Below are 12,363 nucleotides of genomic sequence, written 5' to 3' on the forward strand. Positions count from 1 at the left end.
GGACTGGACAATGGGATAGAAAAAGATGCTGGTGAAGAATGAGCTTCTTGGATCAAGTAGACACTTGAGACTATGTTGGCATCTCATACCTGGAGGGGAGATGAGAGGCCAGAGGGGCTTAGAAGCTGGTGGAATGGACACAAAAAGAGTGGAGGGAAGAAGTGGGCTGTCTCATTAGGGGGAGAGCAATTAGGAGTATATAGCAAGGTGCATAATAATTTTTGTATGAGAGACTGACTTGATTTGTAAACTTTCACTTAAAGCACAATAAAAAAAAGTAGGTTAGAAAGTAAAGTCGGTATTTCATATTTTTACAAAGTAAACATACACATAGGAAGAAGCCTGGAAGGATTTAATCGGTTATGAATGCTTTTGGCCATAAGGTTCAGATAAACTGATTTTAGGTGTCTTAAACAGGGGACTCCCTGGGTGGTGAAAATAGTTAACACATTCAGCTGCTAACTAAAAGGTTGAAGGTTCAATTCCACCCAGAAGTGCCTTGGAAGAAAGGCCCAGTGATCTAGAAAAAAAAAAAATATATGATCTACGTCTGAAAAATCAGTCATTGAAAACCCTAAGGAGCACAGTTCTATTCTGACACACACAGGGTCACCATGAGAGTCAACTCGATGACACCTGGTTAACTGATTGTCTTGGTTATCTAGTGCTGCTATAACAGAAACATCACAAGTAGGTGGCTTTAACAAACAGAAATGTGTTTTCTCACAGTTTAGAAGGCTTAAAGTCCAAATTCAGGGCACCAGCTCTAGAGAAAGGCTATCTCTCTCTGTCAGCTTTGGGGGAAAAGCCTTGTTTCTTTTGAGAAACTGTTTTAATTCTCCTAGAATCCAGATTTCTGGGGTCCATGGAGTTGGGGTGACCAACCAGGCCATTTGTCCTTAGGTGTCCTTTTAAACCTCTAGCCTTTAAGAAAATGGTTTCTAAAAAGTCACCTTTGAGTCAAACAATGGTCTACATAAACTAGTAAGACCATTTTCCCTTGAGCATGGTGCTGTTTTGAAGAATTCAGTCAGTTTCTGCAAACAGAGTTTCCAAAGGTGAGACTGGGAGCCTCCAAAAGTCAGACGAATGCAATTCTTGAAATTCTTCCTGACGAAATTATTTATTAGTTCTGTCCTGGCCCTTTTTCCATGGAAATGCCAATAAGATGTGGTATAAGAATTTTGGAAGTTCTTCTCATCTTCGGAACATTTTTGACTCAATGTTACCCTGACTTGCAAATCCCATATTAAATAAACTTCAATCAATTTCTATTATTGGCTTAATATGATTTTTATTTGAACACATTTCAGCCTCTCTTCTTGGCTCCTTGGTGGTCTTCATGTGGAATGGCATCTACCTTCCCCCATCTCTGCTTGCTTGCTTAATCTGCTCTCTTATATCTCAAAAGAGGCTGATTTAAGGCACATCCTACACTAATATTGCCTCATTAACATAACAAAGAAAATCCATTCACAAAGGAGATCACAACCACTATTGTTGGTAGGCGCTGTGGAGTCAGTTCCGAATCAGAGTGACCCTACATACAACAGAACGAAACACTGACCGGTCCTGCATCATCCTCACAATCATTGCTATGCTTGAGCCCATTGTTGCAGCCACTGTGTCAGTCCATCTTGTTGAGGGTCTTCCTCTTTTTCGGTGACCCTCTACTTTACCAAGCATGATGTCCTTCTCCAGGGACTTGTCCCTCTTAACAACATGTCCAAAGTATGTGAGCCCTGGTGGCACAGTGGGTAAGAGCTAGACTGCTGACCAAAAAGTCAACCAGTTCAAACCTACCAGCCCCTCCTTGGAAACCCTATGGGACAGTTCTACTCTGTCCAATAGGGTTGCTATGAGTCAGAATCGACTAGACAGCAATGGGTTTAGTTCAATTCTTTTTAGTTCTTCCTTATTCATTGTCCAGCTTTCACATGCATATGAGGTGATTGAAAATATCATAGCTTGGGTCAAGTGCACCTTAGTCCTCAAAGTGACATCTTTGCTTTTTAACACTTTAAAGAGGTCTTTTGCAGGAGATTTGCCCAACTCAATACATCTTTTGATTTCTTGACTACTGCTTTCATGGGTGTTGATTGTGGATCCAAGTAAAATGAAGTCCTTGATTTACAACACATATTTTTGGGAGACACATTCCAATCCATAACACTGGTTAATGGTTAAAGCAAGGGCTTTGGAGCCAGACAGACCTAGACTGCAGTTTGTGCTTCACCACTGCCTACCTGTGTATAAGTTTCTTCATCTTCAGCTCCCCAGCCAAAAAGTAATTATAATAACCCTACCTTTCCAGAAGGGTTCTTATAAGGGTAAAACATACTAACCTACAGAAAGCAGCAAGCACAATGCCTAGCATGCTGTAAGTGTTTAGTAAACAGTAGTTGTTATTCTCATTATTTATGTTGTTATCCCCACTCTATAGTCTACCCAGCCTAAATCTCAAACCCTGTTCTTCATGTTTGGGGCAGAGATTGCCTGACTTCTCTTGTCAATTATTTTCTCTCTGGAAGTGAATCCCAGCCCTGGGAGGACTCCCAACTCACTAGTGGGTCTTCTTTCAATGTGATCGATCTTCCAGAGCCAAGAATTTGGCCCACCAGACTTTTCCATTTATTAAACTTATTTTCAGGTGGGTTTTTAACTGCTGTGCCCACCAATTAATTTTCTATTAAAACTTGAGCATACGTGATATACCCCTGGGAGAACCAATAAAATATTGAGGGATAGATGGGGGGTGAGGTGGGGTTTGCTGGAGGCTGAGCTTTCAAGTTGCTGGGCCTGACCCAACATTCACTAGCTGTGAGACATGGGCACACTACTTCCCATCTCTGAACCTCAGTTTCCTCAGCTATAAAATGGGGAGTCTCGTTCCTAACTTGCAGGGATGTGGTGAGGCTTTCATGAGATAATGGCTGGAAAGCCCATGTCCCTGGCATAGAGTAGACACTGATTATGTCAGTTCTCTTCCTCTGGGAGCCCATCACTGTCTTGAAATGTTGCCACCAGCATCTTAAAAGGGAGGACCCCACCCTAAGGAAATAACAAATCTCCCCCTTCTACCTCCTCTCTAGTCACTCCCTGCTTTTCTCCTCTGAACCTTTGTTCTGAATTGTAGGTTGGGGGATGGGGAGACACAGGCAGAGAGGCTGTTCCCAGGGACTCAGCCCAGCCTAAAGTGGCCCTGCTCGGATGCCATTTGGTCAGGAGCCAGCCTCACTGTTTAGAAAAATACATCCATTCTGGGCACCACTGCCTTTAGGAAAGTTCTGAGAGGCTTAAAGATGATGAAAGAGTTAGAAAATAGTGCCTGTGAGGAAAGATTACAAGAACCCAAACTGCTTAGGTTAAGGAAGCGAAGATTAGAAGGGAAGAGAGGCTGCTGAAAACAGCTTTCAATGAGGCAGAGCCAAATAAGACTGGTAAAAATATGTTGGAGATTGGGAGGGGTGAGAGGCAGGGCATTGAAAGGGTCTTGACAGGCTCACTGAGGCTGGGACAGGTCTGGACTTTGTGGTCCCTGAATTAGAGGGCTCTCTTTAAAACTATGCAAAGTCATTTGACTGTGTGGATCATAACAAATTATGGATAACATTGCAAAGAATGGGAATTTCAGAACACTTAATTGTGCTCATGCAAATCCTGTGCATAGACCAGGAAGCAGTCATTGGAACAGAACAAGGGGATACTGTTTGGTTTAAAACCATAAAAAGGTGTGCATTAGAGTTGTATACTTTCACTATACTTATTGAATCTATATTCTGGGCAAATGATCAGAGAAGCTGGACTGTTTGAAGAAGCACATAGCATTAGGACTGGAGGAAGACTTATTAACAACCTGTGATATGCAGATGACACAACCTTGCTTGCTGAAAGTGAAGAAGGCTTCAAGCACTTACTGATGAAGATCAAAGATCACAGCCTTCAGTATGAATTACACATCAACATAAAGAAAACAAAAATCATCACAACTGAACCAATAAGCAACATTATGATAAACAGAGAAAATGTTGAAGTTGTCAAGGATTTCATTTTGCTTGGATCCACGGTCAACACCCATGGAAGCAGAGGTAAAGAATCAAAAGACACATTGCATTGGGCAGATCTACTGCAAAAGATCTCTTTAAAGTGTTAAAAGGCAAAGATGTCACTTTGAGGACTAAGGAATGCCTGACTCAATCCATGATGTTTTCAATCACCTCATACGCTTTCGAAAGAGGGACAATGAATAAAGAAGATGGAAGAAGAATTGATGCCTTTGAATTATGGTGTTGGAGAGGAGTTTTGAATATACCGTGGACTGCCAGAAGAACAAACAAATATGTCTTGAAAGCACAGCTAGAATACTCCTTAGAAGCCAGGATAGCGAGACTACGTCTTGCTTACTTTGGACATGTTGTCACAAGAAACTGGTCCCTGGGGAAGGACACTGCCTTAGTTATCTAGTATTGCTGTAACAGAAATACAAGTGGATGGCTTTAACAAAGAGAAATTTATTTTCTCACAATCTTCTAGGCTACAAATCCAAATTTAGAGCATCAGCTCCAGGGGAAGTCTTTATCTGTGGGCTCTGGAGGAAGGTCCTTGTCATCAATCTTCCCTTGGACTAGGAGCTTCTCTGCATAGAAACCCTAGGTCCAAAGGACACATTCTGCTCCTGGTGCTGCTTTCTTGGTGGTATGAGGTCCCCTGTCTCTCTGCTTACATCTCCCTTTTATGTCTTAAAAGAGATTGGTTCAAAACACAATCCAATCTTATAGACTGAGTGCTGTCTCATTAACATAACTGCTGGAAATCCCACCTCATTAAAAGCATAAAGATAGGATTTACAACACATAGGAAAATCACATCAGATGATAAAATGGTGGACAATCATACAATACTGGGAATCATGGCCTAGCCAAATTGATACATATATTTTTTGGGGACACAGTTCAATCCATGACAGACATCATGCTTGGTAAAATAGAGGGTCAATGAAAAAGTGAAAGACCCTCAGGGAGATGGACTGACACAGTGGCTCCAACAATGGGCTCAATGGTAGTGATGATTGTGAGGATGGTGCAGGACCAGGCAGTGTTTCATTTCATTGTTCATGGAATTGCTATGAATCAGAACCAAGTCGATAGCACTTAAGAACAACAATAACAACTTTAAGAAAATGGTCTTTGGGTGGTACAAACCGTTTGTGCTCAACTACTAACCTAAAGGTTGGCCGTTCAAACCTACCAGGTGGTGCTGCTGAAGAAAGACTGGTAATCTGCTTCCATAAAGATTACAGCCAAGAAAACCCTATAGAGCAATTCTCATCTTAATACAATGGGGTCACCATGAGTTGAATGGGTTTAGGTTTTGTTTTTTGTTTTTTTCTTAAAAAAAAAAAAGAATGTGTAAGGTGATAGAATGATTTGGGAAAAGGATAGCAAGAATGGTTGCACAACTTGAAGAAAGTAAGCAGTGTTACTGCATTTTACATGTAGAAATTGTTGAGATGGCATGTGTCAAATTTTCATCACAATAAAACTTTTTAAAAATACAAAATTATAAACACAAAACTGGTGGGCTCCTTCCTGGGCCTTGGAAGGGTTTCCTGCAGGCCCAGGGCTCTGAAACTTAAGCTCTGTTGGCTTCACAGTAAATCTGCCACCACTCAAGGGTGTGACAAGTAAGAAGATACCATAGGCTTAGGAATTGGTCCCAGAGCTTATTGTCCTGTAAACCCTGCCTGGAAATTCCCTATCTCCCTTCTTCCCCCAGCTAATGCCTTCTTAGCCTGCAAAATGTAATGCAAGCTTGCCCTGCACTCAGAAGTCTTGGCAGATGCATTCCTTCTCCACCTAACATGGATTGAATTGTGTCCCCCCAAAATATGTGTCAACTTGGTTAAGCTGTGATTCCCAGTATTGTGTGGTTGTCCTCCATTTTGTGATTGTAATTTTATGTTAAAGAGGATTAGGGTGGGATTGACACTTACCCAGGTCACATTCCTGATCCAATGTAAAGGGAGTTTCCCTAGGGAGTGGCATGGACCAACTTTTATCTCTCAAGAGATAAAAAGAAAAGGGAAGTGAGCAAAGAGGGGGGGACCTCATACCACCAAGAAAGCAGTACCAGGAGCACAGCTCATCCTGTGGACCCAGGGACCCTGCTCAGAGAAACTATTCTGGGGAAGATTGATGAGAAGGTCAACAGAGAGAGAAAGCCTTCCCCTGGAGCTGACGCCCTGAATTTGGACTTTTAGCCTACTTTACTGTGAGGAAATAAATTTCTCTTTGTTAAAGCCATTAACTTGTGGTATTTCTGTTACAGCAGCACTAGATGACTAAGGCAGAATTTGGTACCAAGAGTGGGGTGCTGCTCTAACAGATACCTAAAATGTGGAAGCAGTTTTGAAACTGTGAATGGATAGAGGAGCAGCAGTGACAGGGGACTAGCAGCAGCAGAGAACCTGTGGTGGTAGAGGAGGGGCAGTAGCAGAGAATCAGCAGCAGCAGAACCAGAAGACCTGTGCCAGAGAGTGCTGGAGCCGACCCACGGAGCAAGAGAGCTGAATGCCTATAAATTACCATAAAATTTAAGGTAAATATAAATGAACTCTAAATCAAGTCATCATAAAAATAGAGGGCCTGCTTCCTGGCAGAGTGGGGTGCCTCCAGGCACTTTTCGGTGGAGCTACAGAGCTTTAGAAGACTTGCCATAGCAGGGCAGATGCCGTGTGAGCCCTGAGAGCCGAGAGGCCACAGGAAGCAGAAGCTAAAGAGACAAGGAACACAAGAAGGCAAGCTGCCTCAGTCTCAAAAGGTATGGCCATGACCTCTGGGGTTTCAAAGGGTGGAGCCATGGCCTCTGGCATTTCTAAGGGTCGAGTCCCTACTCAGACGGACTAGGAGAATGGTGGCTAAAGCTGAAGGAGCAGAGTTGCTGTCCCAGTGGGCCCAGAAGGCAGAGTTGAAACCCAGAGCCAAGGGGCCTCTACTCAGAATCTGGAGATTGTGGCCAATACCTAGAGTCTGAAGGGCAGGGCCATTGTGTAAATTGTCCCAGAGAATGGAAGATTATTTTCAAAGCCTTAAGGGCTAATGTGTTTTGCTGACTTGCTTTGTGCCTGTTATCCCTTCTTTTCCTCCAGTTTCTCCCGTTTGTAATGGAAATGTCTAGCTTGTGCCTGTTCTGCCATTGTACTTTGGAAGCAGATAACTTGTATTCTAGATTTCACAGATGAAGAGGACTTTTTGGATTTTGAACTTGGAGTTAAGACGTTTGCTATGATATGATGGGATGAATATGTTTTGCATGTTGCAAGGATGTGATTTTGGGGGGCCAAAGGGTGGAATGTCATGGATTAAATTGTGTCCCCCCAAAATGTGTATCAACTTGGCTGGACCATGATTCCCAGTATTGTGTGGTTGTCATCCATTTTGTAATTTTAAATTAAAGAGGATTAGGGTGGGATTGTAACACCCTTAGCCAGGTCACATCCCTGACCCAATGTAGAAAAGTTCACTGGGGTGTGGCCTGCATCACCTTTTATCTCCCAAGAGATGAAAAGGAAAGGGAAGCGAGCAGAGAGGGGGACCTCATACCACCAAGAAAGCAATTGTTTGGTACTTTAACTATGTGCACACTGCCACTGTATACTGTGGCATATTTCTACTACTCTACTTCTGTATCGATTGTCTAATGCTGTGTAAAACGTTTCTCCAAAATGCAGTGACTTAAAACAACACACATTTGTTATCTCACTGTTTTTGTGGATCAAGTATCCAGGCATGGGATTTTGTTAGCTTAAGACTTGGTTGGGAAAGATCCATTCCCTAGCTCACATGATTTGTTGGCAGGATTCAGGTTCCTTGCAGGGTGTTGGGCTGAGGCCTCAGTTCCTCAAAAGCTGCTGGCTTAGAGGCCTCCCTTGGTTCCTTTCCATGGAGGCCTCTGCATAGAGCCAGCACAGCAGCTGGCTTCAACAGAGTGGCAAGAGCGAGTGCCAGCAAGAGCGAGTGCTAGCAAGATGGAAGTCACTGTCCCTGATAACCTAATCATGGAAGTGACATCCCATCACTTTTGTCATATCCCATTTGTTAGAAACGAGTCACTAGGTCCAGCCCGTACTCAAGGGGAAAGGATTATACAAGGCCAGGAATACCAGGAGGCAGGGATCATTGGGAACCTTGTTGGAAGCTGCCGATCACAACTATCATTCTTTCTCCCTTTCTTGTACTTGTTAAATGAATGGATGATGACTAAATGAATGACTGGTTTCCCAGGGTAGCATAAATGGAACCAAAGGCAAGCATATCAATTTATTCAAGAGAGAGATTTATTACCTTTTGACCCAGCTATTTCATTTCTAGAAAATTAAGAAAATAAACACGAATGGAGTTATAAGGTGCTCAGTTTAATTACAAGGATGTTTATTATAGACTTGTTTATAATAGCATACTTCCATGTCAAAAACTAAAACAAAACAAAATGAAAAAATAATTAACCTGTAAACTCTGTCTCTGGGTGGTGCAAATGGTTTGCATTTAACTACTAACCTAAATGTTGGCGGTTCAAACCTACCCAGTGCACTGCAGAAGAAAGACCTGAAAATCTGCTTTCATAAAGATAAAAGCCAAGAAAATCCTATGGAACAATTCTACTCTCTAACACATGGGGTTGCCATGAGTTGGAATCAGCTTGACACCAATGGGTTTGGTTGTTGTTTTATTAAACCTTTATCATTGACTGTCCAATAACAAAGGATTGATTAAATGCATTATGATATAGTCATAAATGGGATATTTTGTAGTCATTAAAATGGAAAATTCTGAACAATATTAAATGACAGAGGAAGAATCTTGTCATACTATACAGTATTTTAAAGCAGGTTAGAAATCAAAGTCTGTATTTCGTATTTTTACAAAGTAAATATACACATAGAAAAAAGCCTGGAAGGATTTCATCAGTTATGAATGCTTTTGGCCACAAGGTTCAGATAAACTGATTTTAAGTGGCTTAAACAAACAAAGGAGTTCCTGGGTGATACAAACAGTTAATACATTCAGCTGTTAACTGAAAGGCTGGAGGTTTGCCATCACCTAGAGGTACCTCAGAAGAAAGACCTAGTGATCTTCCTCTAAAAACCAGCCATTGAAAACCCTATGGAGCATAGTTTTACTCTGACACACATGGGGTCACCATGAGCTGGCATCGATGCACTAGTGACTGGTACTAGTAAACAAACAGGTGTTTTTGTGTGTGTGTTTTTTCTTTAATACAAGACATCAAGATATGCAGCTGCTGGCTTTGGTTCTCTCTGGTTCAGTATCTTCACAATTTTTTTTGGCCTTTCCTTCATTCTTGGCACACTATGGTCATAAGATGGCTGCCCTAGCTCCAGGCATCTCACACAATTCAAAGCAGGAAGAATAGGTAAGGGGGAATTTCCAGCCATTACTGACTCTCTTTACCAGGAAAGTAAATACTTACTCAGAAGTCCCTTACCAAACTTCCTCTAATTCTTTCTTTGGCTAATTCTCATGAACACAGTCACATGGAAACTCCTAGCTACAAGGAAGGCCAAGGACACTAGAAACAAAACTTCCATGATTGGCTTAGAACAATCATGATTTATGCCCTGGGCCTGGGTGCACTGCCAGCCAGCCAGACTTCAAGATCTGTTAGCAAAGAAAAAAGGGGGGAAGGGACATTGGGCAGGTAACTAGCTGCTGCCCCTTTCAGACAGAACATGGTGCTCCTCATTTGGTCACAATCACCTACTCCTAGTTTTACATCCAATTCCTTTACTCAGTTAATCAACTGTCTTACCCCTGAAAGTATCTGAGGTTGCAGCCCATGGATATAAGGATCAGGATTAAGAAGTGTAAAAAGATTACCAGTTGTCCATCAGTATTTCCTTCTTTCTTCTAAGTCTCCCACCCCAATATATACCAGATTATATGGCTGCCAGCTCAAGACTGTATTTCCCAGCCTCCCTTGCTGCTAGCTAGGTGTGACCATGTAACTAAGTTCTCACAATTGGAAAATGAATAGAATTGATATGAGCACCACTTTTCCTACATGATTTCTTAAAAGGAAATTGCTAGCCACAGTTGCATCACTAGGTGTCTTAGGCTGGTTTCTCTAGAGAAGTAAAACCAGTAAAGCATATAAATATGTATATACCCATTGCCGTCGAGTGGATTCCGACTCATAGTGACCCTATAGGACAGAGTAGAACTGCCCCATAGAGTTTCCAAGGAGCACCTGCGGATTTGAACTGCCGATCTTTAGGTTAACAGCCAGAGCACTTAACCACTATACCACCAGAGTTTCCAAATGTATATATAGAGAGATTTATATCAAGGAAATGGCTCACATGGTTGTAGAGGCTGGAACATCCCAAGTCTGTGAGTCTGGAGAGAGGCTTTTCCTGATTCACATAGCTGTAGAGGCTGGCGAATCCAGGATTGGCAGGTCAGAGAGCAGGGCTCTTGCTCACAGGTTGCAAAGATTGATGAATCCCAAGATCAGCAGGCAAGGCTTCAGGTAAGCTGCGAGCTCAAGTCCCAAGAACTGGAGGTCAGATGAACAGGAGCCACTTGCAGGATCCAGAGTGAGCAAAAGCCCATGAGCCTTGCCAGAATGTCTACTTATATTCGATGCAGGCCACATGTCCAAGGAAACTCCCTTTCAACTGATTGGCTACTCACAGCAATCCCATTGTGGAGGTGATCACATTGTATCAAATCTTATCATGGAAGTGATCACAAAATCATACGACTGCCAAACTATACCATAACTGCCAAACCACTGAGAATCATGACCTAGGCAAGTTGACACACATCCTGAACCATCACACTAGGGTTGGTGTCACCCAGTGCAGTAACTCATGGTGTTACTCCCTCCCCTCATATGGACCTCCTCCTATACCAGACCATACAAAATTCTTAGTAATGTTTTTTGTACCAATGTTACTCTTAAATTGTAATTCCCGTATATCACCCTTTCTTTTCCTTTAATTACTACATTCTCAAAAAAAAATTATTGATATAGGCTCACAAATACTAATTACCACAATATTGTAGCTAAAACACCAAGAAATCTAACAAAATCAGTGACTAAAAACCCCGGCTGCAATGAAAACAACAGCGTGTACTTGTAGCCCATGCAGACAAAACCATGTGACTCGAACCATCATTGTAATTGGGTAATAGTGGCAGCTCTGACGGCGTTGTTGTTGCTGTTAGGTGCCGTCGAGAGGGTTCAAAAATAAATTAGCAAAGAGTTTTAGCCTGTAGATATATTGATACATGTAAGCTGGGCATAAGAAAAATATTTTTGTTGTTATAACTAACTACAATGATATTTTTATTAAAAAAATAATAAATTTCTACTGAAATACTGTACAACAATTTTATAGAAAGTCATTTTGGTGTCACTTCTCTGACAGTGTCTTTCAGTGCGGTCTGCACCCCTTGCTTCCTTCTAGTGACTTTACTGGTTAGCCATCTACTTCCTCTTTTTCACCTTTCCCATGGGTTGGGATGTAGACGTGGTGGTGGAGAGCTTACTTCAACAGTGTTCTAGGAGATGACAAAGCAATAAGTTAGAAGGAAACTGTGTCCTTCAATGGCTACTTGGAGCAGAGCCACTTACCTACCCCTGTACTTACTCTGAACCACCCATCTACTTCTGAATTGCTAAACAAGATATAAACAAATGTGTATCCTGTATTTCTGAGTCACCTTATTAAAGCAGCTTATTCTGTTCCCTAACTAATATAGAAACTAACTGGTTGTCGTGAATAGTTAAAAAGGCGATTGAGAGCTAAGATGAGAAAAAAAGAGGAGTCAAATGAATGTTTTTATAAAGAGACCTTGGAAGACACAAAGGCCCTCATTACTGAAGGAGACAACTGAACTATTAACAGGCGAGACTTTAATGGAGCTTAAACAGACGTCCTGCTGGGCTGGGCCTCAGTCTGGAATGGAGTTCATATAGTTGAGGCTGAAGCTAAATACAAAGACCAGGGTGAAGTTGATCCAGTGCGGCCTATTCATGGCTTGAAGGCCCATGGTTCAAGAAGGTTCTGTGCAGCTATGAATGAGAAGAGATGAACATCAGTCAGGGTCTTTAGGTCGCAAGCAACAGAAAGCAACTCTGATTCTCTCAAACAAAACAAAACAAAACAAAACCAAAAAGGAATTTAATTAAAATGGCACTGGAGAGATCAAAGAATCTAAGGAAGACTTCAAAAGGACAAGATCCAGGGAAGCTCTGAGAAACCAACTAGTAGGAACTTCTAGTTTCCCTAGGACACTGATTCTCCAAATTTAGCTTGCATTAGAATTACTTGGAGGG

General features: G+C 41.9%; 1 protein-coding gene across 3 annotated transcripts in view; it reads right to left on the bottom strand.

Moving 5' to 3' along the window:
* EYA3 (EYA transcriptional coactivator and phosphatase 3) overlaps positions 1 to 11,099 on the bottom strand; it is a 134,255-nt gene extending 123,156 nt beyond the window's left edge. Inside the window, exon 1 of one of the 3 annotated variants that reach the window (XM_049878445.1) lies at positions 10,379 to 11,099. The gene's annotated coding sequence lies outside the window, so the exon portion shown is untranslated. The remainder of the gene's footprint in view (positions 1 to 10,378) is intronic. The other 2 variants (XM_049878444.1, XM_049878446.1) reach the window with 2 other exon arrangements.
* Positions 11,100 to 12,363: the final 1,264 nt, after the last annotated feature.

This window comes from Elephas maximus, chromosome 3 (genome assembly GCF_024166365.1).
Source record: "Elephas maximus indicus isolate mEleMax1 chromosome 3, mEleMax1 primary haplotype, whole genome shotgun sequence".
Classification (NCBI taxonomy): Eukaryota; Metazoa; Chordata; class Mammalia; order Proboscidea; family Elephantidae; genus Elephas; species Elephas maximus.